The sequence below is a fragment of the Carlito syrichta genome, unplaced genomic scaffold (assembly GCF_000164805.1).
Source record: "Carlito syrichta isolate Samal-C Ts95f unplaced genomic scaffold, Tarsius_syrichta-2.0.1 Scaffold302862, whole genome shotgun sequence".
Lineage (NCBI taxonomy): Eukaryota > Metazoa > Chordata > Mammalia > Primates > Tarsiidae > Carlito > Carlito syrichta.
In genome coordinates this window covers 1,256,971-1,263,649 of record NW_007246958.1, presented here as the reverse complement: position 1 = coordinate 1,263,649, position 6,679 = coordinate 1,256,971, and the positions used below count along the sequence as shown (strand labels likewise).

General features: G+C 39.3%; 1 protein-coding gene across 2 annotated transcripts in view; it reads left to right on the top strand.

Moving 5' to 3' along the window:
* The window catches only part of RCAN2 (regulator of calcineurin 2), a 277,176-nt gene that overhangs the window by 168,741 nt on the left and 101,756 nt on the right, over positions 1 to 6,679 (top strand). The window lies entirely within an intron of this gene.

Sequence of the window (6,679 nt, the reverse complement as noted above, 5' to 3'; positions counted from 1 at the left end):
TCTCTTTTGTGTGTGTGTGTGTGTGTGTGTGTGTGTGTGTGTGGCTATTGTGAATGGGATTGTGTTTTTTATTTGAGTCTCTGCCTGTTTGTTGTTGGTATATAGGAGTTCAACTGTCTTTTGCACATTTATTTTGTACCCTGAGACTTTTCCAAAGTCTTTTATCATTGCACCAGGTTTTTGACAGATTCTTTTGGATTTTCAAGGTATATAATTATATCATCAGCAAAAAGGGATAACTTGACTTCCTCTTTTCCTGTTTGGATACCCCTGATTTCCTTCTCTTGTCTACTTGCCCTAGTTAGGACTTCCAACACAATGTTGAACAAGAGGGGTGAGAGTGAGAAGCCTTGTCTTGGTCCACTTTTCAGAGGAAATGTTTCCAGTTTCTGTCCATTCAGCAATATGTTAGCTGTAGGTTTACTGTAGATGGCACTTACTATTTTGAGATATGTTCCCTCTATACCTAGGTGTTTGAGGGTTTTTATCAAGAAGGGTTGCTGGATTTTATCAAAAGCTTTTGCTGCATCTAGTTATATAATCATCTGATTCTTATTTTTAGATCTTTTGATGTATTTAATTACATTTATGGCCTTGTGAATGTTGAGCCAGCCCTGCATCCTGGGGATGAAGCCTACTTGGTCATGTTGGATGATTTTGGGGATGTGTTTTTGGATCCGATTTGCTAGAATCTTGTTGAGGATTTTTGCATCTATGTTCATAAAGGATACTGGCCTGTAGTTCCTTTTTTTGTTGAAGCTTTACCCACCTTGGGTATCACTGTGATGTTAGCTTTGTAAAATGATTTGGGGAAAATTCCTTCTTTCTCAACTGCCTGGAATATGTTCAATAGGATTGGTATCAGCTCCCTCTTGTACATTTTGTAGAATTCTGCTGGAAAGTCATCTAGTCCGGGGTTTTTTTTTGGTAGAGAGTTTTTGTATGACAGAGTCAATTTCCTGGGTTGTTATTGGTCTATTTAGTGTCTCAGTGTCTTCTTGTTTTAACATGGGGAGGTTGTGTGATGTCAGAAAGTCCTCCATTTCATCTAGGTTATCAAGTTTGTTTCCATATAAGTGTACATAGTCATCTCTGATAATCTTTTGTATCTCTTTGGAGTCAGTTGTGATTTGATCTTTAAATTCTTTTTGATAGCATCAATACTGTGTTTCTGAGGTTGTTGTGCATGTAATTTGGGATAAGACAAATGAGTCATTATATTCTTGGTAAAAACCAAGATATTGGGTGGGAAAAAAGGGGATCCAGGTGTAAGACTGATACGTTTCAACAAAAACCCTTAACCCTAGATTTAAGTTGGACTGATCAGTCTGAACTCATATATTATATTTAAAATATATTTGTATATTTCCTAGTTCTGTCTACTGAAAGGGCTTATAAATAATACCCAGCTCAGTGCAAGGAGCACCTCTAAATATATAGTTTGTCATCTTAAAATATGTTGAAGTACTTACTAAATGGTACTGGTGCTCCTTGGAGAAATGCCTGACTCCTTATCTATCTAAGGCAGTAAAAGAACACAATGAACTTGGAACATCTTGAGGTAGGGTAGCCCTCAAGGACTACTGGAATCTGTTAACGGACTTGGGAGCCAACTGCTTAAAATCCCACTAGCCAAAGATGGACAAATTGAGCATCAGTAAAATAAAACTGCAGTGGATTGAAACCCATCAAAAAGGTTTAATCTATGAGTTTATAATGGTACTTTTTGAAGAAAAAAAACCCTCAATGATTTTGGAGGATAATAGGGAAGCAAGTCATTAAAGAAATCCTAACTAATAAAAGAGAAGAATCAAGTGTTTGTTTTGCCTGTGTTACAAAAACTGAGGTGGCTCAGGGCAACTGAATGGTTGATGAGATGTAGTTCTTCTTAAAGGAAATATTCCATGAATCAGTGAAGCAGGAATAACACCCTTTTGCAACTCCTAATGAATGGATGCATCTAGTCACTAAGCGTGAAAGGCCTTAAGAGCACAAAAGAGAGATAGCACCATCAAGAAAAGAGTCTTGCCAAACCTGAATCTCCTGAGTCCCTGCATATAACACACAGAACTGATGGGCAGCAGAAATGACACTACGTGGAGTTCATTTTTAAAAATCCAGACTGGGGAACATTCTGGCCCCATCACCAAAAATAAAAAGCTGCAAGGAAGGAAAAAAGAAAAGATAGAGGAGAACTCTGTAGATTAAAAGAAACATGAAAAACCCAGTAGTTTGGATCCCTATTTATTTATTTATGTTTTATTTGTTTGTTTGCTTGTATTAGAATTGTGGGGTACAAGTGAGGATTTGGTACACAAGTAGTCTGTGTGCAGGAGAAGTCTGGGCTTCTAGCTGACCCTCACTTCCCCTAGTTGTAAACTAGGTACCCATTGTGTTGTCATGTGCCCCCCCCCACACTCTCTTTTTTCCCTCCCTCCCCTGGTAGTGCCCAGAAACTGCTGAATCCACTTTTGTGCTAATGTGACTAGTGTTCAGGGCCTACTTATGAGTCAGAACATGTGGTATTCGGTTCTTTGTTTCTGTGATAGTTCACTTAGTATGATGATCTCCAGCTGCATCAAGTTGCTGTGAAGGTCATAATTTTGTTCTTCTTTATGACTGTGTAATATTCCATCATGTATATGTACCAGATTTTCTTTATCCAGTTCACTTTTGCTGGGCAATAAGGTTGGTTCTGTGCTCTTGCTATTGTGAATACTTAAATAACCAAATTGTTAAAGAGGAAAGGAGAAGGGACACCAGGATGGGACCAAGCAGAGAAGGGAGAAGGAATGGGAGGTAAGAGGTTGTCGTAGTACAGTCAGAGAAATGTGAACACAGGCAGGACATTTGGTGATACTAAGGAATTATTCTTGTTTCTTGGGAGTGTGTAATGATAGGTATTATGATTTCAAGAGAGAAGTCCCCTGTGTTTTAGAGATATCTGCTGAAATATTGATAGATGAAATGATAGGATGTCAGTCATCTGCTTCAACATAATCTGAAGTGAGTATGGAAGAGGATAGGGACATGGGGCAGTGGTGCCTCAGACTTTGAGCTTGACTCAGAATCACCTGCAGTTCTTGTTAAAATACAGAATGAAATAATGTCTTCTGCAGCAACTTGGATGGGAATTGGAAACCCTCATCCTAAGTGAACTAATACAGGAACAGAAAATCAAACACCATATGTTCTCGCTGATAAGCAAAAGCTAAACTAAGGATCTGCAAAGGCATAGAGAATGATTTCGTCTCATTGGAGACTCAGAATGAGGAGGAGGGGAGAGGGTGGAGGTATTAAAAAAATCACCTACCGGGTACAATGTCCACAGGTGGGGTTGGTGGGTACACTTAAAGCCCAGACTTCTTGGCCACTATATTATGCAATGCAACCATGTAACCAAAAACGACTTGTACCCCCTAAAGCTATTGAAATAAAGAAAAAAAATTACAGATACTGGCTCCACTTCCAGAGTGTCTACTTCAGTCTTAGGTGGGGCCCTAGATCCTGCCTTTCTAGTAAGTTCCCAGGTGATGCGGATGCTGCTGCTCTGGGGGTCACTCTGAGAAACACTGCAGAAAAGAAGCAAGATTGGCCCCCTGTTAATTATTGTTGTTCCTGGATGGTGGGTAAAGAAGCTACTATTGTATTCTCTCTACTTTTGAATATGTTTGAAATTTTCTATAGTAAATATTGAAAACAAACTCAAGTGATTTAGAAACACACACAGAAAGAGCAAAACCTTTGACAACCCTACAGCTGTCTTGGGAGCTTCTATGCTCATTAGCAAAACAGATATGGCTGCTGCTGCTGCTGCTGCAGCGACTTCTGGGACTGAAAGGTGCCCACCTGAAGAGGTGGAGGTGAGTGTACCAGCCCAGCTGTCCATCCTTTTAGAGATTTGCCTGGCCTAAGGGAAGGGCAATGACCTCTGCCCAAGGGGTCTGTGCATACTGCATCCTTTTTCTCAGTGTGGTCAGTCATCGGAAGAGCAGTGGTTTGGATGAATCCCAAGGTTTTCTGGCTACATCAGCTGGAAAGGACCCTCCTGAGCAGAGTTCTGCAGGACTCAGCTGTCAGCGATCAGGGTTATCACCAAACTCACATTCCCTTGTATCCCCCTGCAAGGCCTCCTTGCAACTCCCACCTAGCTCAGGAGACACCTCTATTAGTTTGAGTCCCTCTACTTGCCTTTTAAAATTCATTTGTTTATCCATTCATACTCAGATATTTGTTACAATTCCTTGTAAGAGCCAGGCATTCTTCTAGCTGGAAATATAACAGGTAACAGAACAAGGGGGAAAAAATCTGCTTTTATTCAGATAAAATTCTAGCTGGGGAGACAAGCAATGGATAAATAGAAAAATAAATGAAAAGGATAGTTTCAGGTAGTGAAAAGTGCTATGAATAAAGTTAAAATGAAGATGCCAGGACAGTGATTGTGTGTATGTGTGCATGTACACAATTATTTTGTTTTAGCTGATTGGAGATGGCTTTTCCACGAAGTTATCTGCATTGAGATCTAGGTAATAAGAAGAATCAAGCCATTAAAAGTTCTGAATATTTTCAGACAGAGAGAATAGCAAGTGCAAAGGACCTGAGGTGAAAAAGAACTGGGCTTTAGGGGGTAGGGGAAATGCCAAAAGGGCCAGTGGAGCTAGGGCATAGAGATTAAAGACTACAATGATATGCAATAAGGTGGGAGAGTAGCCAGAAACCAGTGTGTCTAGGGCATTTAGCCATTGGTCAAGGTGCACCCATACTCCAGATACCTCCAAGGCTGCCAGTCATTCCCTAGCTGTAAAAAGGCACTCTAGAGAAGCAGGACATTGTTTTAACAGGGAAGCCCCATAGATTCTCTAACCCATAGAGAAATGACTGTATTGTATAGACAGTTGATTTGTATTATATAAACATTTTGTTGAACCAACCTATTAAAAACCCAATAATTTTATTTTAGAGTCCCTGAAAAGTTTCTTTGCCCAAACTATTTGCTCTTGATTCCTATCATTCTACCCTAAAAACACTATTTACCCAACTTAAGATTCTGTCCCCGTGAAAATACAGTTTGCTCTGGGATGGATAATACTATACTACATCAGTCATTTAATGCTAACATAGAGTAGTTGAGAGCTGTGTCCTTAATAAGATATTTTTTAAGGGGAGAGCATCAAGTTACTGGATGCTTGAGTAGCAGGAAGGAATCTCCAGGACAGAACTGAATCAGAAAAAAAAGGATGCATCAGGAAAAAAACATTTTTTTAACTGCCTATTTTACAATTTTGAGTAGGGCTTAGCTTCCTGTATAAGCCAATGTTGTCTAGCCACGATCATAACAGGGTTCTTTTTCTTAAAATAATACATATATATCTCTTATAGCTCTTTCCTAAACACAAAGTGTGAACTAATTCATAGAGCCCCTTACATAAAAAGAGCAAAGATTATGACGCATTGCTTCTACTTTGCTGTTTTTCCTTGAGGGGTTCCGAACTTAGATGGTGGACTTCCCCTCTAGGAATGAACTGTCACTGATCTGGTAACATTTTCATGACTATGAAACAATGATGTGTTGGAATAGTGTGTGTGAACAAATTATATGCCTCTCTTCCCAATTTTTTGTTCAGTGACTTCACATTGATTGCTTGAAATCAGCCATGATGAGAATATTTACACCACAGAAGTCGACAAATGCTATGAAGTAGAATTTTTTTTTTCTTTTCAGAGAGCTGATTGTTAAACATTTACCAGCAGGCTACTGCTGCGAAAACTAAAAAGTAAATTTTAAGATGTGGCGTATGAAAAAATATTCATCTTTGTTTTGCCTCGTGAACAGATGCCAATGGTATTCATCTTTGTATATACTTTACATTTTAGCTATATTTATGCATAAATAGACCCCATTCACTTTCTCAAATACTTTCCCTACTATTTCATGACTGAACATATAGACACTAAGGACTTCCCAGGTTTTGCACTGTCTGGTTCTTGCTGTTTTATCTACATCATGCCCAAGTCAAATTTAACCCTCAATGCGTCTTGCCCCCAAATACCTTATTCTTTCTTTCCTCTGGGCATTTCTAGTATGGTTCACCCTAGCTGGAGGGCTTCTCTCACTTCTTTTCTGTCTGACAGAGTCTTACCCATGTTTTAAGATCAGAGCAGAGGTCTTGTCCTCCTCCTTGATAGTCACCTGCCATTCTAACACAATATCTAACATGCAGCGTCTGCTGTTCTTTCTTGAGTGCTCCCACAGAATGCTGCCTGTACCTCCTCAGTACCATCATCACTGCCTTGTGATAAGTGTTTGTCTTATCTCCTCCTCTTTTCCTCATTTTATCCTTCAGAGTATCTGGTGCAAAGCTTTGTACATAATCATCACTTAGTAGGTGTTAGTTGAATAATATGCATATATGACTTCATATTCTCCATAGTGCCTTGGACAGTATATTAAGTGCCACATGAACACATAGACACACACAATTTCATCAGTCTAAATATCTGCACTTGTGGAATGATTATCTTAGCATGGAAAATGCCTTGTTGAAGGGGAACACTGGGTTCTAATGTAGTCCAATGAGGACCAACCACAAAACCTCTACCCTCAGTCTGAATTGTCACCTTTCTCATCTGCATGTAAAATTAGGAGTCTTTGTCCAATCATATGTTAGAAAAGTACCAA